The sequence below is a fragment of the Mustela lutreola genome, chromosome 3 (assembly GCF_030435805.1).
Source record: "Mustela lutreola isolate mMusLut2 chromosome 3, mMusLut2.pri, whole genome shotgun sequence".
NCBI lineage: Eukaryota > Metazoa > Chordata > Mammalia > Carnivora > Mustelidae > Mustela > Mustela lutreola.
In genome coordinates this window covers 202,814,919-202,841,755 of record NC_081292.1, presented here as the reverse complement: position 1 = coordinate 202,841,755, position 26,837 = coordinate 202,814,919, and the positions used below count along the sequence as shown (strand labels likewise).

Sequence of the window (26,837 nt, the reverse complement as noted above, 5' to 3'; positions counted from 1 at the left end):
TGATAGGTACATGGAAATGTGTACAGTGACACTAGTTCTTCAAGTCATACACACTTCACTTGTCTCCGCAAATCCCTTTCGCAGGAGGGAAGGTGAAGGACACGCTTTCCCTGAGAGCTGGGACCGGCCAGACATGGAGTCAGAGGGACACTGGAAAACAGGAAAGAGGGAACAAGTCCCAAGCTCAAGGGAATCGTCCTAAGAAGAAAAACCTCCGCCCGCCCTTTGTTTTCTCGTGCTTCTGGAGCACGAGAGAAATGGAAAGTGGACCAGAGCGAGGGGTCAGATAGCCCAGCCCTGAGAGGTTTCTGTCTGGGGCTGTGCTGGGAGCCCATGACCTTCAGCACAGGGATAAGCCGAGACGCTCTGAGAGCGATGGTCCTCCCCGCCTTTGGCGCTGAGCACACTGTCGTCAACAATTCTTCTCGTGAAAGATCAAGAAGGGGCCACTGTTCTCTCTAGGACTGGGAAAGCATGACACACTCTTGCCGTCCCCTCCCCCCAAACAAGCAACATGAGGCCAATCATCCATTCCTTCTCCTAACAGCACAGCAAAGCCGATATTTAAAAGGCGGTCACCGAAAACTGGTTGTGATAGATGTCGTGGGGCTCCTCAGGGCAGATCCCGACCACTGCCCTCCACTGAGCTTCCTCCTTGCCAAATGAAACCCCAGTTTTACCCAAGGCAACAGTGTTCCCAGTTAAAGACACTCCTCTCGCCAGAATACCTTGCAGCGAAGGGTGGCGCATGGCATAGCTCTGGCCCGCGCCATGGCAATGGAAGTCTACTGGGTGGGACTTCCAGGAAAGCTATTATTTTCCTGAGTTAAAAAGGGCAGAGTCAAGGGCAGACTCAATAACCCTTTTTGCTCTTCCCTCCCCTCTGTTCTTGGATGAGAGCCACATGCTAAGGATGGCAGAGCAAGAAGCCAGAAGTAACCACGACAAGTCCTTCAGCTCTGCACCACGTTCCCTCAGGCTGCTTGCTACCTAGCAACAGTACATTGCTAGCTGGTTAAGCCACTGTAGATAGGTTACTCTACCTGCATCTTCACACAATTCCTAACAGATACACCCACCACCCTAAAATCCCATCAGTGATGCAGACTCATCGTGCCTGACTTGATCCAGAATCCCCTCAACAGCATCACTGCTTTGGTCTAGAGCACAAAGATGCTGGCTATGCATCTAAAAGAGAATTTACTGGGAGGAGCTGCTTGGCTGGAGAGAGAGACTCTCCTGTTTTTGCAAATAAATATACCTTTTTCAGCTATTGTCACTTGGACGCCACAAAAAGCTGGGCCCTGCAAGGAACAGACTACAGGAACAGGGACTAGAAGGTGTCCAGCCAACCAAAATGCTTTTTTATTTTTTAAAACGTGTCTATGCACACAGCGAATTTTCTGAAAATATTATTGTGAAAATTTCCTCTTGAGGCCTCAGGAAAGAGGAGGCAGCATTAGTCTTGTTTTAAGGAGCAAGCACCAGGATCCCAGTGATACAAAGCCGTGGTAGTGAAACCGCCCTCGCTAATGCGACCTCACTAGAGGAGGTTGGCACTTTCGGGGTTACTGACCTTTTCTCCCAACACCATCGGCTAAGCCAAATGAAGGACACGCTCCTGACAGAGTGAGCCTGAGGCTCCGCACTCCCTTTATATGTTTCCTGGAAAAGAACTTTGACAGAGAACCAGCATTGGCATCTCTTGTCCCAGGAAGGGCCACTAAGAAACTCTTTCCTTGGCAGCCACATCCACTTCAAGGCAGAAATTCTGCCCCGTGTGAAGTAGGAATTAAGGGGGAGCAGTGATGGGTGCTTGTCTTGAAGAGCCTGTTCCAAGAAACGGATCAGACTTGTGCATTCAAGGTACCCACCAGCTCTTGTGGGTTGGGACAAGCCATGTATCTTAGACTTTAATTCCCCGCACTGGTTTGTAGGTCACGTAGACAACTCCATTTGGTTAAATTCATGATATTTAAAGAAAAAAAAAAAGAGGAGTTGAAGCAAAATGTTGAAAATGTACTGTGGGTATTCAGGCTCAGCTGGAATTCCAACGCCCCATAAAGATGAGAAATGGGTCAGAACTGGGACGAGAGAGCCCACAGCGGAAGTGTGGTGGGTCTGTTTCCATTCAAAATGCCACAGCAGGGGACCCACCCTGTCAATCTCCATGGGGAAGATCTTATTCTGCACCAAGCATGGTGGCTGTCACACAGCAGATACCCAAGCTCGTTAATAGTCTGGTTATTTTAGGCTGAAATTTCTCTCTGATGAGATGATGTTTCTGATCATTCATTATCACCAACAGAGACAAGGCCCTCTGCCAATGAGTGGCACTAACACTTCATTGAAAATATCAAGTCCGTATAAATAAGCCAGCTTAGGAGCACAGAGCACAAATGATTTCAATAGGATTATCATGGCCTCCTCGGCCACTACAGCTCCTACTGCCGCAAACTGGCACAACTCTGGCCAGCCTTGGTCACACCACGTCAAGAGCAGCGCGTATGACTCACTGCCTTCCTTTATTTCAAGACTAATTTTAATTGGTCCCTCAGAATAAAATTTTCTTCGTTAAGTAGGTTAACTAACACCTTTGTTTAGGTTGCAGTCAATTCTAGTCTGGACCCAGAACACCTTTGCTGTGACAGCATTCCTACGCTGAGATCTATTTTTCATGGATATCTGAGAACAGAATGTTTTTTTCCCAGATTGCATGAGTTGTTTTTCTTTCCCCTCATCTAACATGCATATTAGGTTATTTGGTCTTTTTTAAATGCCCCAATTCCAAAGAAGAAAAAGAACGGAGTTTAAAATGGTATACCAACCAAAGGGTACTAAGCCCCCCACAACTATAATGAACACATAATTAGAAATCTATTTCTTCCTCCACTGAATGAACATTGTGATAAATCAAAGAAATCTTGTTGGCTTTTAAAACCAATCATCAGTTGTTGCATTTGTACCTGGCTACTTCCTTTTCCCATTTCTCTTAACAACTAGTCCAATCTGCCCCGGTCCTCACATCCCGTAGCTCATTTCCACGCTCTGGTGTGGAGCGGGTAACATTCAAAACATGTAGAACGTTAGGTCTCATCTCTCTAATATCTTTTCTGTATCCATACCTTCAGCTTCCCTTCTTGCCCAGGGTTCGACCCCGTTAGGGAGGAGGCTTTGATCCAATCCCCTCTACCAATCACCTTAATTTTGAGTTTCTTCCTTTCAACCTAAAAATATGTCTGCTTCTATAAGGCACACTTAACTGGTTTTGTTTTTGCTCTTTGAACATTCCCTTCTTCACTCCCTTTTCCATTCTCATTCTTATTTCTCCTCCTACTAGGATTAAAGTATCTGTTTTCCAATTGAAAAAGTCTTACTTGGGGGGCACCTAGGTGGCTCAGTTGGCTAAGCGTCTGCCTTCGGCTCAGGTCATGATCTCAGGGCCCTGGGATGGAGCCCGGCATAGCACTGGGCTCCTTGCTTAGCAGGGAGCCTGCTTCTTTCCCTCTCCCTCTGCGGCTCCCCCTGCGAGTGATCTCTCTCATTCTTTGTGTCAGATAAATAAATAAAATCTTTAAAAAAATAGTCTTATTTTCTAAGAGCACATATTCTAGATACTTGGGTAACTTTCAAGTTGGAATATAATTACAAGAAAGAAACACTGAAGATGTTTAATTCATGTACCTAAATACCTTTTCTAAATCTAATTTTGTTTGGTATGGTTTATATAAAGCTTGTCCACTCATATGTCTTTTTTGTTCTCTTACAAGTCTGGTTGGCAGTACATTTTCTCTAAATAGAAAAGCAAAGTACACACACACAAAAGCCCTAAAAATCCTTTCGATATAATTGTATACCTGTTTATGAATATTATGGGAACGTGATAAAAGAAACCTTGAAAATCTTCCCTCCTGCCTATTTTAGCAGCCCATGATAATTTTGCAGAGTGACTTCATTTAGTGTTTTTTCTAATTACTCTTTAGAGCTATTTCCATTTATTCTGTTATGAATACCGGAATTAATTGTTAAGTCTGTTTCTCCAAGGGAGAAACAAATAAAGTGTTTGGACCCAGAAAACAAAGGCGTAGAGATAGAAGATGACATCACACACAAATCTCTTAACTACAGAATAGTTATTGGCTCAGATAATTTTCGCAGAACTAATTAATTAGGTCAGAAAGAGAACCCCTTTCCTTAATTAAAATCACATTATCTTTAGGAGGAACATGGTGGAGACTTAAAAAATCTCTACATAAGCAAATTTACCAACATGTCGGGCACACTCATTAGGAAACAATCATCACTGGCCACTCTTCCCTTTAGCTAACTGATCCCCCCCAGTCACGACTGCCCACCTCCACTGCTCACGATGAACATCCTGAAGTTCTTTAAAACGTAGATTCCTGGACTGCTCTTCCAGACAGTTTGGTCCAATAGGTTTGAGTTAGGATGCAGGCATCTGGATTTCAGCTAATTCCAATAGAGATACTACTACAAAGGCCACACATGGAAAACCTGTTCTGTGGTTATTTGCAGGGATACTGAGCAATCACAGCAACGCTTTGGGCCCTGTTCATTGCTAACAACTCTCCTTCTCATTTGTTAGCTTGTTCATTCATTCACCGAAAAGCACTCGCTGACTGCCTACTGCAGAAGAGAAGAAGCACCCACTTCCTGCCATCAGGAGTTCCCAGTGTGGGGACTGGGGGAGGGGGGGGCCGACTGGAACAGAGGCACAATGCAACACCAAGAGTGCGTGCAAACTTTCTGCAGTGTGAAAGAGGGACAGAGCGGGACAATCAGCACTCCCTGTGACTGTGTGTAGTTCATAGGGCTCGGGATCTATCAGGTTTGATGTATCCTGGGAGGCACACGGAGATATCCTTTGGGAAATCTACACCCTTAAGCCAGTCATTAAGGTGTTTCAGGCACTCCTTTGCTTCATGTTCTGCAGACATACTGCATTACCAAGGGAGCTCATTTTTTAGTTCTATGAATGGTCATCGGAAGCAATAAACAAGTGGCCATATTTAGAGCTGAATTCAGCTGTAAAACTTAGTGTTGTTGCCTGGGCCCCAGGATGTTATCTTTTTCATCTTTGGCAAAGTACAATTAATTATATTAACCTACAACGTGACTGTAAAGAATAATTAAAATAATGAATTCTCTCCTCAAATGCCACAGAAAGCTAAAATAATATAAGCAGAAAGGCTTATTCTTTTTTTTTTTTTTTAAAGATTTTATTTATTCATTTGACAGACAGAGATCACAAGGAGGCAGAGAGGCAGGCAGAGAGAGAGGGGGAAGTGGCTCCCTGCCAAGCAAGAGTCTGATGTGGAGCTCAATCCCAGGCCCCTGGGATCATGACCTGAGCTGAAGACAGAGGCCCAACCCACTGAGCCACCCAGGCACCCCAGAAAGGCTTATTCTTTAAAACTCTTCTTTCCCCCATAATATTTCACATGCAGAGATCACTATGAAAATTACCTTTAAAAGATTGTTCTTCCTGTACATGATTTCTGGATTCCAGAAATGTCCTCTGAACAAGCTTTTAAGATAATAAGAAAATATACAGGAGACGTGACCAGACATCTCAAACATATCCAAACATAATTTGGATTTGCAAATGTTTCTATGTCCCTGTTAATATTTCCAAAATCTCCATAGAGTGGTAGAGATAAAATAGGAACAAATATATATGTATATATATTTGAGATATATACATACAAATAGAATAATATATGTAATATATATTATATATATATATATATATATATATATATATATATATGTATATATTCAAAGCCTTCACTCTTCTATCAATCAGCCAAGGGGAGTTAGAAATGAGAAAGTTTTCAAGAAAGATGCCATACGACAGATTGTGCCAGAAAGATGAAAAATGATGCTTGCAAAATTTCTTTTGCTTTAAAGTAATTCCTCCCCACATTTCCTCACAAATGGCATAAACATTAAAGTTGTTTCAAATTACCTTTTGGATACAAATCAAATGTAACTGTCCTGAGATTGGATCAGGGAGGGGCCTGGTGTACTCTGGCTGTACTCAAAAATTAGATGCCCTGAGATTTGGGATTTGGAGAGCACTGGACTAAACAACAATTTGAATCAAAAGTATCTTTGTAGACCTAGACAAAGAGCACAACTTCACAGGGACTGTGTGATTGTTTTTAATAATTTTCTAAAAGCTTTTGCAAATTTTCTACAAGTATGTGCCAGGCAGGTTATGGAATCCTGCTACAGTGGGACAGAGAAACTCTGACAACGACTCTGGGATCTGAACTACATTGCAAGGGGAGAGTGATTCTTTACTAGGGATTGGGCCACACAGAATACCAATCTTATGAAGTACTGTGAGAATTCACTAACAGCCTTCCTCATGAATTTGCAAAGGTGACATTAGTTTTAATCCAGTCTCCCTAGATGCCCAATTCCTGACACCGATGCTTCCTCTTTTTCCTAGAGATTATGATCCTGATACCACAACCACCAGCTGAGACGTACCCACTAATGACTATGGCTAGGTTCTAACTTGAAGAGCTATTTTCCTATAAATACCAGAAAGAACTGCTGATTATAATGTGCCAGAGATGGGAGAAAAAGGCACATCACAGGACAAAAAAGCAACAGAGGCGGAAAAGTGCTGATGGCTAGGTGGCCGGGTCTGGCCCTGGGGTACAACGTGTGCCAGAGAAGGCACACATGTCGCTGCCCTCGCATGGTGGAGTGGGCACACACGTGCTGATTCAAGGCCATGCACCCCCGAGTTTGAAAGAGATGTCCCATGGTTATCTTCTCTGTGGCAGGCCATTGACCAGGGGTGGTGGAGCCCATCCTGGAGAATGGGAAATCTTTCATAAGATCCACACTGGGTGACTCAGAGCCACGTCCTAAGCACCCTCCACCCCGAGGGGCCTCCTGAGCATTCACACCTGCAGCCATACATACCCCCAGCAGAGGCAGGACGGGCCGCTAAGCCAATCTCTACATAAAATTTGATCCCAAACTACTTGATTAGACACTCATTCTGACAAGGGAGGAAACCACCAACAGATGGGTGAGAAGCAATACTTGAACTCATGTTGGCCAATACCTCCTGAGAGTTTCAGTCACGGCCCAGAATACCAGATAGTGAAGAGCAGCTCAGAGTTGGCATCAAGGTCAGGCACTGCTCTATGTCTCTGTCCCTATGGATTCGTTGACACCCGTAACCATCCTCTGAGGGAGGCACCACTATCAGATTCTCAATGATGGGGATAAGACACAGAGAAGTTGGGAAATCCGCCCAAGATCCTGAAACTGGCCTGTGCAGAGTGAGCCCAGACACTGCGCTCCTAGAGGCTCTCGCACACCTTCCATCTAGAACACTGTGGAGAGTCTGGGTTCCATGCTGGGGATGAGGAAAGGTCACTGGGAGACTTAAAGCACGTAAGTAACATGATCCACCTTTTTAAAAAAATCCCTCTGGCTACCATGTGCGGAGTGGACTTTCGAAGGGCAGGAGAAGACAGCCCACAATGTGTCGCGCCCAGGCCCAGCACCAAGCGCCAGGGCCATAACCCAAACATGACCTCTCCTTCCATCTCCATCTTTCCTGCATGCGCAGAGCTGCGGCAGCTATCAATAGCCTTGGTGCAGAAGGCTGTGAGTCCATTCCAGACTCTTCAGTCCAGCGACACCGCGAGATGACTCATCCACCTCTAAGCTCTCTCCCAAGTCCGGCCACCAGCCTGAATTTCACTCTCTAAACCCACCATGCTCTTCCTGTCCCTCTCTTTAACCAAACAACTCCCGAAAGTCCAACTTGCCCACACCCAACCTTCATCAGTCAAAATAGAAAGCTCAGATTCTCCGTCACTTAGTAACTCAATAAAACCCTTAACGCAACGTATTAAATATATCTCTGGCATTCAACCAACATGAGCTTCCTGTTCAACCAAGATGAGAAGTATGCTTTATGTTTTAGGTACAAATCATTTATTACAGGTACCAAGTGAGTCATACACCACTTCATAATGACGTTGCCAGTCAGCCGCAATGAGGTGATGGTAAGATCCCAGAACTTTGAGAAACAGCAGACCTGGGTTTAATTCCATCTCTCTGATTTACTGGACCCATAACCCTGGGCAAGTCTTAAAACTGCATAGACTCCATTTTTTTAATCTACAAAATGATAACAGCACTTAGCTCTGAAAGCTGTAAGGAGTACTAGGTACAATACTTGAACGTGGCACATACCAGGAGCAACATATGTGAGGTTTAAAAATTTTTTAGTCCATTTCTTCCTTCTTTCATAGAAAGTTACATTTTTCTTTTCATACTCAAAAGCACAGTTCCTCAACCTCATTTCCTTAGTTTTTACTTTTTAAATTTCTTTTAAGGAAATCCATTTTATCCTAATTTCTCATAAACATATATCAATTAAAACAAAAGCATGCTAACTCATATGTTTTTGGAGACTGCTTTCTTCCTTAATCTGGATGCCGAACGAGCAGAAGTGCAGTCCATATGTACAATGACAGGACATGACGCTATTTCACACGGAACACAGTCTCTCGCACAGAGTAGATCAATCTGTGCAGTTCTTGAGTGGAAGGTCACTCAAAGACTAAAATTCTGTCAATGACCTTTAAGCTCAGCCTAATAAAGAATAAGCAGAGAGCCCCTCGTGTGCCTACACAATGAAACTTGTATTGGGAATATTGTGTTTAACTAGGAAATCTCTGTTGTGGCACTATGTGTGTTAACAGTTGCCAGGAATGGAATTGTGCTACGATGGGATCCAGTTTAAAGCTCAGCATAAAAGCATCCTTCAGTTGGGGTAAGTCACACCTTTGATCTTAGTGAGCTCTTACAGTAAGGATCAGGAACTATAGCAGCTAACTTGATTGAGAGAGGGAGGTTACGCTCATCAAAGTGAACCAAATACTTATTAGAGCTAATCCAAACTCAATCTGAAAATATTAGTTGGAAGTATGGGAGAGCAACCTTTCTGGAACATTCATTGTTACTAACACTAAAGAATAATTCTGCAGATGTGCCTACTTTATCCACACTGGCTTGATCAGAAGGTGAACCACTTTCCCAGAGTTAGCATACTCACCTGAATCCTTACTAAGCCAATAAGTTACTTTTCATTAAACTAAGTAAGCATTTATCTATGTTTCCAAATGAGGGCACTACTGGGTCTGTCCAGTACATTATAGCAATGATAGCGTCCTTAGCTCTTGGGCACTAAATGCCAGCTGTGTGCTATATGACAGACAGCATGCTATATGAAAGACAGACAGATAGACAGCAACATCCCACCCACCTTGAGAACCACTGATTGGCATTTTGTAGCCAAAAAGTAATTTTTTTTCATTGAAAAAGGATTAGAATAGAACTGAAATTTTGCCCTGGATTCATCCTGTCTTTTGAACAATTAGAGCAGATTTCAAAGGTCTGCAGAAAGCTGGGTCAGTTTCCTACAACTGCCACAAGAAAACCTTAACAAAAACATGATTTTATTCTAAAATTAAAGTTTTATTGAAAGAGTGTCGTTAAATCAACAGTTTCTAAGATGCGAGGGTCTTGTGAATACTTGTCCATATACACGTTACATTACAAATAAATAGGCTATAACATTCATGACAGAAGAGCTTTAAAATCTGACAAAACACCAAAACATTATTATCCAGAGGCAGATTACCTTTCATAAAATCTATTTAGACTCAAATGACATTTTGACAAATATTATTGTAGGTAGGACCTGTACTTAACATCATAGTAAAGTACTTTATCTGAAACCAGGAAATTGAGCACAGGGACTACATATTTATTTGTAAAAGTTTAAAATCTTTTAAAGATTTTTATTTATTTATTTATTTGACAGAAAGAGAGGGAGAGAGAGCAGAACAAATGAGAGAGAACATGGCGGGGGTGGCGAGGAGCAGAGCAAGAGGGAGAAGCCGACTCGTCACTGCCTCGGGGCTCGATCCCAGGAGCCTGAGATCATGGCCTGACCCAACCACAGATGCTTAACTGACTGAGCCACCCAAGTGCCCCTTGTTGCGAAAGTTTTAAATGTTTTAATTCCAGCACTAATGACATGGAGTTGTCAAATGATTAAATGGGATAAGCACACCACATTGGTGGTAATAACGGTCCTGATCAAGCTGGGGGGGGGGGGGGGGACCACATTTAAGAATGTTTCAAAGAGAAAGGTAGAGAGAACTCTAAATCCCACACAGGTGGACTCAGAAATCTGGTGAGGGGAGAACTCATTTCACAGAACTTTCTAGTATCTTACCTCATATAATCCCAAGGAATTTCTCTCTGCCTTTGCCAGGGTTGAATCCATAATCATTTCAAACCAGATTTAGGAAGCAGCAAGAAACATGTTCCATTCTCCTTAAAATCATGTCCCCGGCCTGCCCACTTGACGATTTCATTCATAGAAGAGACCAGAACTGAAGTCAGGCGGGTCTGGAGTCCTAACGTGGCTTGGAGAGCTCTGCGGGCCTACCTCACTGATGTTCCTGCTTCTCTTCCTCTTTCCCAAGTTCTAGAAATGAAATCCTAAGCGGGATATGAGCAGACCTTTCCTAGGAGACTCCTGTCCAGCTAAATAAACACTGAGAGCCACTCCTACTTTTCCTCAAGACTGTCAGGCATCCTAAATGAAAAAACACAACCTATCAGTGTCCCTTAGGCTGAGGCAGTCGTGGCCACACCCTGTAAAGGGTACAGGATGCAATCGCCCCATCCTCCCCTCGGCTTCCTTCCTGTGCTTTTTTCCCATTGGGAAAATTCCAAAGAATGAGTTATATGTACACACACACACACACACACACACACACACTCATATGGACTGAGCTGATGTCAACAAACTGTTATCACAGAGAAGGGAATTTTCTGTCTGACTTACTAAGAATAGAGTGGTCATCATCTGGAAACGCTGATGTACTATTATGATTAATCGGACGGAGCATTCATTTAGTTACCGAAAGAGGCTTATAGCATTCTAATTAATCCAGAATGAAATCTGTGGACTTGGGATTTCAAACTGTGAAAATCGACTAAAACTTTCTGAAACATTATCTAGCTTTAATGAAAATCCAAAACTGTGGTTATCAACCCTGAAGTTATTCTCAGATGTTATGTTTTAAAGATTTTATTTATTTATTTGTGTGTGAGAGAGAGCAAGAATAAGCGGGGGGAGCAGTAGGCAGAGGGAGAAGCAGGCTCCCCGCTGAGCAAGGAGCCTGATGTTTTCACTCAGGGATCATGACCTGAGCCACGGGCAGACACCCAACCCACTGAGCCACCCAGATGTTCCTCAGATGTCATTTTTTAAAAGGTTTTATTTATTTATTTGACAGAGATCACAAGCAGGCAGACAGGCAGGCAGAGAGAGAGGAGGAAGCAGGCTCCCCGCTGAGCAGAGAGCCTGATACAGGGCTCGATCCCAGGGCCCGGGGATCACAACCCGAGCTACAGGCAGAGGCCCACCCCACTGAGCCACCCAGACGCCCCCTTCAGATGCCATTTTTAATGCAAAAATGGATGAAAACCCTCAATGTAGTTAGCTATGCTCTTGTCTCATCCCAGGAACTGGGTACAGCAGAAGAATTTCCAGATGAGACGCGTTGTTCTTTAGTGGGAGAGGGGCCCGTGACGCCGATCTGCCCAGGGCAGTTGTCACAATCATTAAGTGTTAGTTGACTGGGTGAATGCAATCGAAGGCTACAAGACCACATCCTTCCAGCAAACGTCCAGGAAAGCGGGATAAAATATCCTCATCGGTCACAAGTTTTGTTGTGCAGTGAGACAGAGCGGGTTCAAACTCTGTGCCACATTTAGTGGATATAATCTTCTCTCTGCCGTGTCTTTAATCCAGACATAGTTTGCCATAAAGCCCCAACGGGCCACAGAGCTTGGGGCTGATTCTACAATAGACTACAAGGACATGGCAAGCCTGGCAGTCCACAGTCACCACCGGGGCTCTTCCGACACGTCAACGCTGCCCAAGCTTGGGACACGCCACTGCGGATTCTTGGGTGCACGCGAGCAAACAGTCAGAACAAGTGCAGACTGCCCACTGGCTACCAGGGACACGTCACACATGGTTCTGAAACAGTCTCATGAACAGCCCTGTGCTCCGAGGCTGAGGTCAATAGTGTTATCAGGCCCGTGTTACGGATCAGGAAACTGAGGCCCACGGGGAGGAGGTGGTAATGAACGGCCAGGATTTAACAAACGGGGTCCTACCTGAAGGCACCCAAGCCTGAGCTCTTTTACAACACGCTGCCTTTCTCAGATAACATTCCAGAAAATGCCAGTAACCTCACGAACTCGGCTCGGTCACCGAAAGGAGGTAAGGATAAAGAAATCTAGAAAGGATGAATTCATTTTCTTTTATTGGCATCCAAGGTGACTAGAGCCTTTGAACGACGGACTTCTCAACAAGGTCAGCGTCTCTGCTTTCCTCCCCAGCCAGGAGTGCACAAGCTTAAATGTTTGCTTATTTCCTTATTTCCCATTAGTTATGGGCCAACAAACTCCACGGGGCTGAAGAGAAGCTTGTTGCTGCTCCCACCACTCTGGATCCCCAAGCCAGGTTTCTTTCCCTTCCAAATACTGTACCATTTGCCAGATGGGCCACTGCAACTGAACTAGGTTCTGGTCCACCCATGTGTCACCGATGTTCACGTGTGTCAAACAGGCTGTTGTCCTATGTAAAGGAAACCTGTGTCCCCACAGCACAAGCCATTGTCAGAAGGGAACTAGATTTCCAAGTTGATCTAGACACTTCTAAAGCAGATCAAGTTAGATGATGTTACAGAGTAGACTTAAGGCCATCATATATGTGTACCTTTTCGCAGAGATGGTCCTTCTGAAACACAGGGAATTCGGCCAGTACCTCGTTGACCACAGCAGACCACGGCATTGAGAAGGTAGGGCCGAAAGAGCATCGTGCCGGCCCACGAAATTTACGTATGCTATCCTCCCTTCACACCACTCCCCTGTGTGAAGAAAGACCTCAAAAATCCACAGCAACAAATAAAATGGGAAGCACATCAGCACCAAATTCGCATTCCTGTGACATCTTCGCGTTTTCACGCGCCGTGAGAGCATATGGTGCCAGGCACTGGGAGGCCGTGCGGAACACGACAAATGCAGCCCCTGCTTTTTCTGGTAGAGCTTCTTCTTCTTTTTTTTTTTTTTTTTTTTTTTTAAGATTTATTTATTTATTTGACAGAGAGAGAGAGAGTGAGAGATCACAAGTAGGCAGAGAGGCAGGCAGAGGGAGAGAGGAAGGGAAGCAGGCTCCCCGCTGAGCAGAGAGCCCGATGTGGGACTCGATTCCAGGACCCTGAGATCATGACCTGAGCTGAAGGCAGCAGCTTAACCCACCGAGCCACCCAGGCGCCCTCTGGTAGAGCTTCTTGAGAGAGAGGGAGAAATACTACATAACAAATACAAAATGAATTCTTTGGTTACTATTATGAACAAGGAAAAAGGGAAGGAAAAAGAGGAGGTCTTAAGAGAATGGGTGAGCTGCTGACAGGACCCAGGCCAGAGAATAAGAGAAATCTCCCTCAAGGAATTAATGAGGCAACGAAGCTCTGAAGGTTGGGGAAGGAGAGGAGGGAAGAAAAGAGAGAGAACATTCCAGATAGAAGAGCTGTACAGAGACCCTGGGCTGGGAAGCGGAGTGGCACATTCAAGGACTGAAGGAGGACCACTGGGACCAGAGCAGAGGGTTGAGGGAGGAGAGATGAGGCCAGTGGAGGAGGAAAGACTAGAAATTTCAAGCATCAGTGTAAAGTGAGAGAAAGGGAAACAAGAATAAGCGAATGAAAAGTGTCCCTTTATCTCTTCTCCATAAGATCTCCTTCTGAGGGGCACCTGGGTGGCTCAGTGGGTTAAGCCTCTGCCTTCGGCTCAGGTCATGATCCCAGGGTCCTGGGATCGAGCCCCGCATTGGCCTCTCTGCTCAGCAGGGAGCCTGCTTCCCCCTCTCTCTCTCTCTCTCTCTCTGTCTGCCTCTCTGCCTACTTGTAATCTCTGTCTGTCAAATAAATAAAATCTTTAAAAAAAAAAAAAAAAAGATCTCCTTCTGAAAGCCAATGGGGCTCAGAGTGGTCAACATTCAAAGTTACTGATCCGGCAAGGATGCTCATGGGTATGACTATGCTTTGTGGATGCTGAACGGATGAATCACAGAACATCAGACACCGCTCAACTACAGTAGCTTACTCCCTAAGCTCACAGAATGAATAAGGCATGGGAATAAGATGCAGAGTGTAGGGAATACAGTCAGTGATACCGTGACAGTACTGTATGGTGGCAGATGGTAGCTACAGTTTGAGCAGAGCACAGTGCAGAGAAGCTGAATCACTATGGGGTACATCTGAAGCTAATATAACATTGTGTATCAACTTAAAGAATTTTAATTAAAATACTTAAATAAAAAAATTAAAATTAAAAAAAAAAAACGAATACCCCCACACACACACACCCGGCAAAAAAGAGTAAAGCAAAGTGCAGAGACACGATTCTTAGACGACGACACTAACTGGCAATGGAAAAAATCAGTAGCCGGTCTTACATCCATCTTTATGCCGGCACGAAAAACACAAAACAGAATCAAGGTCAGCACATCAGGAAGGAAGGACCTTTTTCCTGAAAAGCCCATTATGAATTTCCTTTGTGTTTATGCATTTTGCATGCCTCGTGTCTGACATCATTCGTATGCATTATTTAAGTCCTGTACCGAGGGCCTGTCTGCTGCAACTTTTACTGGAGGCTTTTTTTTCTGACATTGTGTTCATTCAACAGCAGATGAATGCTTGTCACCTCGTCACTTTGTTTTCCAATCCCCCAAATCTTCCAATGGAAACACACATTAGTCTGAGTATAAATCAGAGAATGTTTTGAAACTCTGTTCAAATATGCGACAAGTGCTAAAAGATCCCTTGGACCTCAAAGAAAAGTCGCGGATATGCACAGGAAACACATGGAATTTTAATTTTAGCTTGGACACTGGTATGCAATCAAATTAAATCCAAATAATAAAGGCTATCATCTGTTACCTGTTATGAACTTACCACATGCCAGGCACTAGGAGCGTGTATACACACTCCCTCACTCAGTCCTCAGAGCAACTTTCTGGTCTAGTCACGATAATCGCCATTTCACAAACTAAGAAAACTGAGGGACAGAGAGGCCCAACACCTTGTTCACACACAGCTGAATCCCAGAGCAAAAAAACTAGCTGAATTTGAGATGGAGAGTCTGGACGACATCCAAACTCATCCACACATGGCCCACTGTTACACAACGTCCCCCCCAAATAACTACCTACATGCTCTCAAGTGACAAGAACTACACTTGACATCTTAGAATCATTAACTGATAGAATTCTCACAGCAATTCTGAGAGGTGCTATTCTCCTTAAGATAGAGGAAGTGAGCTCCGGGAGGTCAGGTGACTTGACCCAGGGCGCACAATCTCAAGGCCAAAGGTGCGAGGAAGATCTTCCAGAAGCTGACTCAGTGTCACAGCAGCAACGTCTCTGAAGAATCCTCAGTTCAGTAAGAATGATAATTTCCCAGATAGAAGTACAAAACCCTGAGAAAGTGGGCAGACTTTCTCACGGTTTTGTACTTCTATCTGGGAAATTATCATTATGCTTTGGAAGACAGTCATGTCCCCAAAAGACTGATATTCTCATCTTAGGTGGATAAGAAAATTTCTTTACTGATGTCCACTCAAGCCAAACCATCAGAATTGTGATTCACTGCTTTTATAAACAAGAATAAATTACCCTCATTTTTCTAACAGACTGATACACACAAGCAGATGTCATGTGCCAAAAACATGAAAGACATACAGAAATAAGAATAAATGTGGTTTTTTTCCTTTTAGTAATTTCCACCACAGAGTTAAAGGACCAGCTGTCACAGCATCTCCTTTATTTGACTGACCTGCATCTGGCAAGTCTGAAGGATGTATTTCTCCTTTGGGTGGATTTTGTATAAATATCTAAAAATATTGTGTTTTTACTCACTGATGAATTTTGTGTTATCCTGTGTCAATGTATCGTTAACAAAAAGAAGGCGGTTTATGTATAATCCCACCTCACTCGCTGAATTCATAACAACTGTTTACTTACATGGCTAATGGGTTCTGCAGCTATGTTATTTATGATTCCAAATAAAATTATATTGTAAAGCACGGTGAATTTAAGAATAGATTTTAGAGGGCATCTGGGTGGCTCCATTGGTTGAGTGACTGCCTTTGGCTCAGATCATGATCCCAGAGTCTGGGATCAAGTCCCACATCGGGCTCCCAGCTCCCTGGGGAGTCTGCCTCTCCCTCTGATCTTCTCCCCTCTCATGCCCTCTCTCACTCTTTCTCTAAATAAATAAAGAAAATCTTTAAAAAAAAAAAATAGATTTTAGGAGTGTAACACTGAAAATAAAATGAAGCCAATAAAGGATATAAAATGATTTTATTTGCATTTGTGTGTTGTTTCTGTCTGTCAAAAGAGAACACTGCCTTTTTCTAATTATGCTACGCATATGACTAAGATAGCAATGAACTCCATAACGTATCCTGAAGATTCTCTGCTAAAAGCAGGTAAGTAGAGACTCCACTATACCCGCACAGGGAGCATTTTTCAGGATTTATCCTTTACCACCATAGCACATGATGTAGACCCAAATAATTACATCGATTCCCAAACCCTGAAAGAACAGTTCTCCAATTCTATTGTATAATGGAAGCATTTGAGGACTTATATTTAAAATTTAGACTCCATAGAGCAAAGAGCAGAAATTCTGACTCAGTAGTTATAGGATGGGTCTTCGAAGGCTGCCCAGCTAATTCTGATATAGCTGTACTAGAACTCCACATTGCCAACAGGCTCAAAATCTAATTGGACCATACATTAGCATACGTGTATATGCAAATGTCACATTTGATTTTGCAAATGTGTTTTATTAGATGATAAGAAATAGACATGCATCTTCATACCTTTACAGAGTCCCCTACCCTAACAATTCTCATGATGATTATGATCAGTCCATGTTAGAAGAAGGAAAAAGGTGAGTATAATAGAAAGACAAGCCAGTGCAGAAAAAAATGAAGACAGAAATGGATGCTAACATGAGAAGAAAAGGTTTTGTTTATACATAAATCTAGAACAGTAATCCTCAAAATACAGGCCATGGACCAGCACTGGGCCATGACATTACTGTTATGATCTGTGATGAGAACAGAAATTGAACATGAGCCTTTAGAAATTTTCACAGTAAGTTGCCAGAGTAATTTTAAGTCTGTCCAAGAATAATAATAATCATGATGATGATGATGAAAATATGAATTTATATTTTGTAGATCTTGTTTTTATTTCATTTCATTTTCTAAGTGTCTTTTAATTATATTTCACCAAAGATTGGTGTCTTTATGGAACTGAATGACCACAGGGAATCTGAGAAGCACTGAGGGCTCTAGACCGGCGGGGGTTCAACCACGCTTGCTGCATCCAGGGAGCCCAGAGTTGGCTACAAAGTGGCTTTACCGTCTCAAAGGACAGCAGCCAAAAGGATTTCTTGAATGAATGTCTACAAGAACATCCTTAACCTCTCACACGAGCTCACTCTGAATCTGTCGGCAATACACGAATCTATGCGCTTTCGTGAATCTATCAGTTTTTCTTCTTAGCTTGCACCACCTCTTAGATAGAATAAGACTACAGTAAAATTCCCTAAAAACTACCTTCAGTGCATAGAACAGCCCATTTCATTTATAAGTGTACGTCTCAAATTTCAGACTCTTGAATTTTAACAGTTGCAGACTCAGTGAAGAACTTCATCATCATAGCAATACCCCATCTGTGAGTCTTTGCCCCCAAGAATCCATTGTTCCAGACTGCTCTCAAAAAGTAGGTCTTTTCATTGCTTTGGTCATCTTAGTATTAGGTCCTTATTAGTTATCTAATGACTTTCATGATATTTGGCAACGACTCCAGTAAAGTATCAATACGTTACACTTTTATGTACACAGGACACAGACCTCCCTTTGTAGTTTTCCTGCCTACTGGTAAACTGATTAATAATTCTCTCCTTTACTGAGACTTGCACTGGAGACGGTAATAATGCTCAATTGTAGACAAGAGTCTCCCAATTCCAGCTCAAGTCCGTACACTCCTTGGTGGCCCCTACTGTTGCTACTTCTGCCACGTCAGTGTTGCCAAGAATAACTCTTTCTCCTCCAAGTTAAATACTGTGTTTATAAAAGGTGTGGGGCAGAGACTTTGGCAGTACATATCTGTACACACAACGGACACAGTCACAATAATAGCAACGGCACTCCTGCTTGCCAAGATCTCCAGCCAGAAGAATGAACAAGGAGGATCTTTTTTCCCCTACATAATTGTGTCCCCCTTTTCAAGAGAATAAAGTCAACCTTTAAGTATGTAAGTTCATTTTGTAATGTTTAAAAGTTACAAGTCATACACTAAACTTATTCATTATGTTTTCTCAACATGTTTTAATAGAATCAAAGACATTTTCTCATCTAGTCAGTTACTTATAGGACTAAGAACTCTCTAACGGCTTGTAAGTACAGTACAGGATAGCCCTGGTTCTGCAGCCCAGATGGATGTCTCTTAGCTGTGTGACCTTGCTCAATGAATACCCTTCCTAAACTTCAGTCCTTTGATAAAATGGGGACAATAACAATGCGTGACCAGCACAATTCTGAGAGGAGTGGACAGATACGTACAGTGAGTAGACAGTGCCTGGCAAAGAGTATTTACTCACTGTCCATAAGTTCTCAGATATTAGTGCTGTTATTCTCAACAGAGAATACTCTAGATCATTGAAATACTTGGAGAACTTTTTAGAATTTTATTTTTTTGCAACAAATGCTGACACTAAGTAGGTACTTCCACCAGGAAGGCAGCTGGTTAGATGAACTAACCGCAGCATCTCCCTAACCTGCATTATTTGGCATGATTAAACTGGGCACAAATTCAATTCTTTCACTTAAATTCAAATAACATCTTTTGAGAAAAAAGAATTACGTTAATGCCTTTTATTGTACTGCATACATTTGTCTCAGCGATCGCTTTGGGAAAGGTTAAGTGAAGCAGATAAAAGTAAAATCACAAGACATCTTTGTAAAAGGAGATGGCATTCATCCAAAATGCCTTTCCTGGAACAAATTGTAACAACTTGTTTCACTTCCGCCCTTCCCTACCAAGCTATATTTAAAGGTCTGTAAGCATTTCCATCACAGATTGCTGTCATCAGGAATTGTAATTTTACCTTCTAATCTGTTTTAGAGTATATAAATATCTCAATCAAATTCTAAAAATGCTATTGTTTTTTAAATTTAAAAATTCCCTTCAGTAAAGGATGATAATACAAGGGGAGGGGGGAGGGAGAAGAAAACCAGAAAAGTAGGATCATTTTACACGAAAAAAAAAAAAATTATCTGCCATGGCTTAATAAGCAAAATAAGACACCTGTTCCAGAAATGTGTACCACCTAAGAGTATATAAAGCCAGTGATCATTGTGTTATGTATGATTTGTAATAATTAGAACTTACCTTATCTAAAAATAAATGTATAGGTACATTGTAGCACAACTAGCCATATTAGAGAATATTATGTTGCTATCACAGAAGTTTCCAAATAACTTTTAATGATGTGGACAATGTTCATGATAATGTGAAAAAGTATACTGCCGAGCTATATGCACAATATGAGTTTAATTGGGTATAAAAATACATATAATATTTCACCAACACAAAGCTTCCTTTTTCTCCATATCCTCATGAACACTTGTTTCTGGTCTTTTTGATTTTAGCCATTCTGACAGCTGTATGGTGATCTCTCTTTGTGGTTTTGATTTGCATTTCCCTGACGATGAGCTAGGTTGAGCATCTTTTCATGAGTTTGTTGGCCGTCTGTATGTCTTCTTTGAAAAAAAATGTCTATTCAGATCTTCTGCCCATTTTTTTAATCAAACTGTTTGGTTTTATGGTGTTGAATTGAATGAAGTTCTTTATATATTTTGGGTATTATACCCAAATGGATATATCATCTGCAAACATCTTCTCCCATTCAGGAGGTTGCCTTTTTGTTTTATTGGTGGCTTCCTTCATTGTGCAAAAACTTTACAGTTTGATGTCGTCCCAAGTTTATTTTTGCTTTTGTTTCCTTTGCCTTAAGAGACATAATCTAGAAAAATGTTGTTATAACCAATGTCAAAGAAATTACTGCCTGTGCTCTCTTCTAGGATTTTTATGGTTTTAGATCTCACATTTAGGTCTATAGCCCATTTTGAGTGTATTTTTATACATGATGTGAGAAAATGGTCCAGTTTCATTCTTTTGCATGTAGCTGTCTAATTTTCCCAACATCATTTATTGAAGAGACTGACTTTTCCCCCATTGTATATTCTTGCCTTTTTTGTCACAAATTAATTGACCACAGAAGCATGGGTTTATTTCTGGACTCTCTATTCTGTCCCATTGATCTGTGTGTCTGTTTTTATGCCAGTACCATAATGTTTTGATTACTATAGCTTTATAATATATCTTGAAATCTGGGATTGTGATACCCTGAGCTTTGTTTTTGTTTCTCACAATTGCTTTGGCTATTTGGTTTTTTTTTTTTTTTTTGGTGATTCCATATAAATTTTAGGATTATTTGTTCTGGTTCTGTAAAAAATGCTGTTGGTATTTTGATAGGGATTGCACTGAAGCAGTAGATAGCGTGGGGTGGTATGGAAATTTTAACAGCTTTTGTGGAACACAGTATGGAGGCTCCTAAAAAAATTAAAAACAGAGGTATCATATGAGCCAATAATTCCACTACTGGATATCTATCCAAAGAAAATGAAGACACTAATTTAAAAAGATATATGCACCCCTATGTTTATTGTAACATTATTTACAATAGCTAAGATGTGGGAGCAATCTTAAGTGTCCCTGACAGATGAATGAGTAAGGAAGATGCAGGGTACACACACCCACACACGCGTGCGCATGCGCACACATTACACAGCCATGAAAACGAGGAGATCTTGCTATTTGTCACAACCTGGATTGACCTGGAGGGTATTATTCTAAGCCAAATAAGTCAGACTGAGAAAGACGAATACATATGATTTCACTCATGTGTGGAATCTAAAAAACAAAACAAATGAATAGACAAACACAAAAAAGCAGAGTCAGACCTATAAACACAGAGAACAAACGAATGGTTATTAGAGAGAAGAGGATGAGTTGCTGGGCAAAATGAGTGAAGACAAACACACGGGGTTCCAATTAGGGAATGAATAAGTCATGGGAATAAAAAGCGCAGGACAGGGAATAAAGTCAATGAGCTTGGAGCCGCGCTGTACGGTGACAGATGGTAGCTACACTTGCTCCGAGCATAGCCCGACATCTAGAGAAGGTGAATGGCTGTGATGTATACCTGAGACCAATGTAATATTGTGCATCAACTCTACTCAAAAAATATTTTTCAAAACACACATATTATTTATGAAAATAAAGTTGTAAAAGGAACATACTAAAATGTTTATAGTAATTACTGCTTGGCAGAAGACCTAAGTGTTTCTTACACTGTTCCATATTTTCCAATTTGTCTCTAATGAACTTGTCCTACTTTAATAACAAGAAGAAAGAGGCTTCAATCAGGTTTTAGTGTGACAGAAAAACACAGAAACAGAAAGAGTAATACAGGAAAAAATTAAGTTTGGCATCTTTCTCTTATCTTTCTACACATTTTGTGTTCTCCTTTCCAATTTATATTTAATAAGAAACTATTCTGACATTGGAAAATATTGTTTGTATTAAAGTACATGTTCAAAAGAAGTTTTTATTTGTCAAATGGAGCTGCCAAAAAGAGTGACCTTGTAGCTAACCACATATTATCAATAACCCATTTCTCAAGATGCTAAAAATCACAAGTATCATTCATCATAAGGGCACCTCTGGGGGACAAAACACAGATTCAAGATACATCTGATAAAGCAACAGTAAGAAAAAAAATTGAAGCAGAAGGTGCCACATGAAAAGTACTTTGAATCTGAGTTTAAAATAATATTTAAGGGGTGCCTGGGTGACTCAGTGGGTTAAGCGGCTGCCTTTGGCTCGGTCATGATCTCAGGGTCCTGGGACCAAGCCCCGCATTGGGCTCCTTGCTCAGTGGGGAGCCTGCTTCTCTCTCTGCCTCTGCCTGCCTCTCTGCCTGCCTCTCTACCTGCTTGTGCTATCTCTCTGTCAAATAAATAAATAAATAAAATATTTTTAAAAAATAAAATAATATTTAAAACTTCAAGTACTCAGTAGTCATCAACCCAAAGAGACCTGTTCTAAAATCTGAGGACTTTGAAAGGGTGGGGTTAGGAGGTTAGGGGAGCCAGGTGGTGGGTATTGGGGAGGGCACGTATTGCATGGAGCACTGGGTGTGGTGCAAAAACAATGAATTCTGTTACACTGAAAAGAAATTTTTAAAAAATTTTAAAAATTAAAAAAAAAATAATTTAAGATATCAAAAAATTAAACATATATAAAGTTAGTATGTCAATTTTATCTCAATTTTTAAAAAGAGAAAAAAAAACCCTTTCTGTGTCTTTATATATCAGCTACTATGCAAAGTACTTTCGCATATGCTCTTTTAAAAACCCTGTCCTCTTACTTCAATGTTAAAAAATTTGGTCGAGGGGTGCCTGGGTGGTTCAGTTGGTTAAGTCTCCAGTTAGATTTCCTCTTGGATCCTGATCTCAGGGTCATGGGATGGAGCCCCACACAGGTCTCCCCAGGGGGTTAGGAGTCTGTCTAGAATTCTCTCCCCCCTCCCTCTGTCCCTGCACCAACCACCCCCCTCTCTCATATGCTAAGTAAGTACATAAATAAAATCTTTAAAGAAGACTGGTCCACTGGAAATACTGTCATATGTAATTCCCAGTATCAGTCTATAGTCTTTGAGGATAATAACCATATCTTACTAATCTTCATATTACTAATAATCATCCAATTTTAAGGAATCTCAATACATGTTTCTGATAAAATAAATTAAGAACTGACTCTCTGGTGTGAGGAGATATCACCTCACACCAGTCAGAATGGCTAAAATCAATAAGTCAGGAAATGACAGATGCTGGCGAGGATGCGGAGAAAGGGGAACACTCCTACATTGTTGGTGGGAATGCAAGCTGGTGCAGCCACTCTGGAAAACAGCATGGAGGTTCCTCAAAATGTTGAAAATAGAACTGCCCTATGACCCAGCAATCGCACTATTGGGTATTTACCCTAAAGATACAAACGTAGTGATCCAAAGGGGCACGTGCACCCGAATGTTTATAGCAGCAATGTCCACAATAGCCAAACTATGGAAAGAACCTAGATGTCCATCAACAGATGAATGGATCAAGAAGATGTGGTATATATACACAATGGAATACTATGCAGCCATCAAAAGAAATGAAATCTTGCCATTTGCGACAACATGGATGGAACTAGAGCGTATCATGCTTAGCGAAATAAGTCAAGCAGAGAAAGACAGCTATCATATGATCTCCCCGATATGAGGAAGTGGTGATGCAACATGGGGGCTTAAGTGGGTAGGAGAAGAATAAATAAAACAAGATGGGATTGGGAGGGAGACAAACCATAAGTGACTCTTAATCTCACAAAACAAACTGAGGGTTGCTGGGGGGAGGGGGTTTGGGAGAAGGGGGTGGGATTATGGACATTGGGGAGGGTATGTGATTTGGTGAGTGCTGTGAAGTGTGTAAACCTGGTGATTCACAGACCTGTACCCCTGGGGATAAAAATATATGTTTATAAAAATGAAAAAAAAATGAAAAAAAAAAAAAAGAACTGACTCTCTTAGTTTTTATTTCCACAAACTTTGCCTTAAACATCATAAGCGTGATGCACTTCATAACTCACTGTTATCCAAATTTACATATTCAGGAGTGACTGCTAAAACAAAAATTTGAAGACATACTATGAGTAGAAACGACCCAAAGCCACATCTAAGCAACATTGTTATACTAAGGAGTAAAAAAAGAAGAATTTGATAGCAAAACACAAATTAAAATAACTTTTCATTCCCTAGAGGAAAAAAAAAAAAACAGAAAAGAGTCACAGACTTTATAAAACAGACTGCTCTGACGATATTCACATTTCATTAGCAGGCCAAGGAAGTTGTAACAACACTGATCTCTAAATCAAAACGAAACCAAGGTATTTGAAGCTATGTTCTAGTTAGTGCCAAGGAAAAGTGGCTTAGACTTTTAGTGATAAATCAATGAGTAAGTTCTACAAATCCTGAAGAGTGACAAAAAGAGTTTTAAATATAAGCTAAAAGGCAAATTATATTATGGTTCCTTTTAATTCTTTATCTGCTTAAGGTTTTCTACTATGAAAACTTATAGTCTTAATATAAAGTACCAAAATTTACCTGGGTCCAGACTGCTTTCTGAAAAGGCTATTCTGAAATGGACTCAGAATAATTAATGTAGGAATGAAGCAAAGCTTCCATTTTACAAAATGATCATGCAGTAACAAATATTGTATCTGAAAGGGCTTAGAGTAAGCTTTTCTCCCCATTTCTTGCCAGCAGATTAAATCACTACTGCTTAATCAAAAGAAGAAAATGTGGTTAACTAAACCACTGAATTACAAAGGAAGGAAGGAAGGAAAAAGGAAAGGAAACCAAGAAGAAGCTTTTCTCTCTTTTGGGGGGACAAGTTTATTCTGACGCATATTTACACAGAATTTTTACAATATTTGAAAACCAGGTTCCATTGCTAATACTGTATTCAGATTACTTTTTCACTCATTACTCTGAGAGTAGCAAAGTCACAAAAGCCTCCTTTGGGTCATTATTGGGTTGTGAGTCAACGGGACTGTCACAGGTATAGGTGTCCATTCAGAGCCAGAGCTTAGAAGTCAGATTGCTGAGTTTATATGTGGACCCTGTTATGTCATCTTTTTGTCAACTTGGCCAAGTCACTTACACTGCCATTGTACAGGGCCAAATTAGTATACATACAAAGTGATATAGTATCACACACACACACACACACACACACACACACACACACACATTTGCTTTTATTTATGAAAAAAAATAAACATGGGGATGATAACGAAGAAGCCACCACAAAGGGTTATCTGCAGAAAATGAGGATTCAGTGTGGAGGTATCACAGATAAAATATGAAACTGTTCTTAAAATACCTTCTTCTATAGGTTTTCCATTGGCCTAAATGGTACAGTTTGAGTATTTAAAAAACCATGCAACTCATTAAAACAAATACAAAATTTTTTAAACCCGTATTTCATAATATTAAAATATATAGAGCCTCTCATCAAAAAGAAAAATCTGATGATGAGTGATGCCGAGCATCTTTCCATGTGTCTGTTAGTCACCTGTATGTCTTCTTTGGAAAACATCTATTCATGCCTTCTGCCCATTTTTAAGTAGATTATTCATTTTTTTTTTGAAAATACAAATCAAAACTACAATGAAGTATCACCTCACACCTGTCAGAATAGCAAAATCTACAACACAAGAAACAATGGGTACTGGTGAGGATGCAGAGAAAGGAGAACACCCCTACACTGTTGGTGGGAATACAAACCGGTGTAGCCACTGTGGAAAGCAGTATGGAGGTTCCTCAAAAAGTTAAAAATGAAACTACCCTATGACCCAGTGATTGCACTGCTAGGTATTTACTCAAAGAATATAAAACATGAATTAAAACATGCACCCAATGTTTATAGCAGCCTTATCTACAATAGCCAAATTATGGAAACAGCTCAAATGTCCATCAATTGATGAGTGGATAAAGAAAATGTAGTAAAAATATGAAATGGAATATTATTCAGTCGTTAAAAATGAGATCTTGCCACTTGAAACATGGATGGAGCTAGAGAGGATTATGCTGAGTGAAATAAGTCAGTCAGAGAAAGACAAATACTGTAAGATTTCATTCATATGTGGAATTTAAGAAACAAAACAAATGAACATCAGGGGGAAAAAAGAGAGAAGGGGGAAACCAAGAAAGGGACTCAACCATAGAGAACAAATAGATGGTTATCAGAGGGGAGGCTCAGGGTTGGGTTAAATAGATGACGGGGCTTAAGGAGTGCACTTGTGATGAGCACCAGTGTCGTATGGAATTGTTGTACTAAATTGTACACCTGATACTAATATTATACTGTAATTTAACTAGCTGGAATTTAAATAAAAACTTAACGAAAAAAGAAAAACCCACAGCTAACATCATACTTAATGGTTAAAGACTAGGGACTTTCTCCCTAAGACCAGGAATGAGACAGGATGCCTGCTTTTGACTCTTCTATAACATTTTCCGAAAATTCTAGTCAGATCAATTAGACAAGAAAGGGAAATAAAAGTTATCCAAATTTAAAAAGAAGTAAAATGGTCTGTATTTATAGCTGACACAATCTTATATAGAAAATCCTAAAAAGGGGCGCCTGAGTGGCTCAGTTGGTTAACTGTCAGACTCTTGAGTAGGCTCAAGTCATGATCTCAGGGCTGTGGAATTGAGCCCCACCTTCAGCTCTGTGCTCAGTGGAGTCTGCTTCTCTCCCTCTCCTTCTGCCTCTCCTCCCAATCAGGTGCTCTCTAAAGTTAATAAATAAATCTGAAAGAAAGAAAGAAGGAAAGAAAGAAAGAAAGAAAGAAAGAAAGAAAGAAAGTCCTAAAGAATCCACAAAAACTATTAGAATTAATAAATCAATTCATGAGAGTTGCAGGAGGAAGATCAAGACTC

General features: G+C 41.1%; 1 protein-coding gene across 4 annotated transcripts in view; it reads right to left on the bottom strand.

The window, feature by feature from the left end:
* HECW2 (HECT, C2 and WW domain containing E3 ubiquitin protein ligase 2) overlaps positions 1–26,837 on the bottom strand; it is a 368,631-nt gene that overhangs the window by 151,159 nt on the left and 190,635 nt on the right. The window contains exon 1 of one of the 4 annotated variants that reach the window (XM_059168542.1): positions 10,307–10,641. The exons of the other annotated variants lie outside the window; for them this stretch is intronic. The gene's annotated coding sequence lies outside the window, so the exon portion shown is untranslated. Of the gene's footprint in view, positions 1–10,306; positions 10,642–26,837 lie in introns of those variants that run through there. 4 annotated transcript variants of the gene reach the window in all.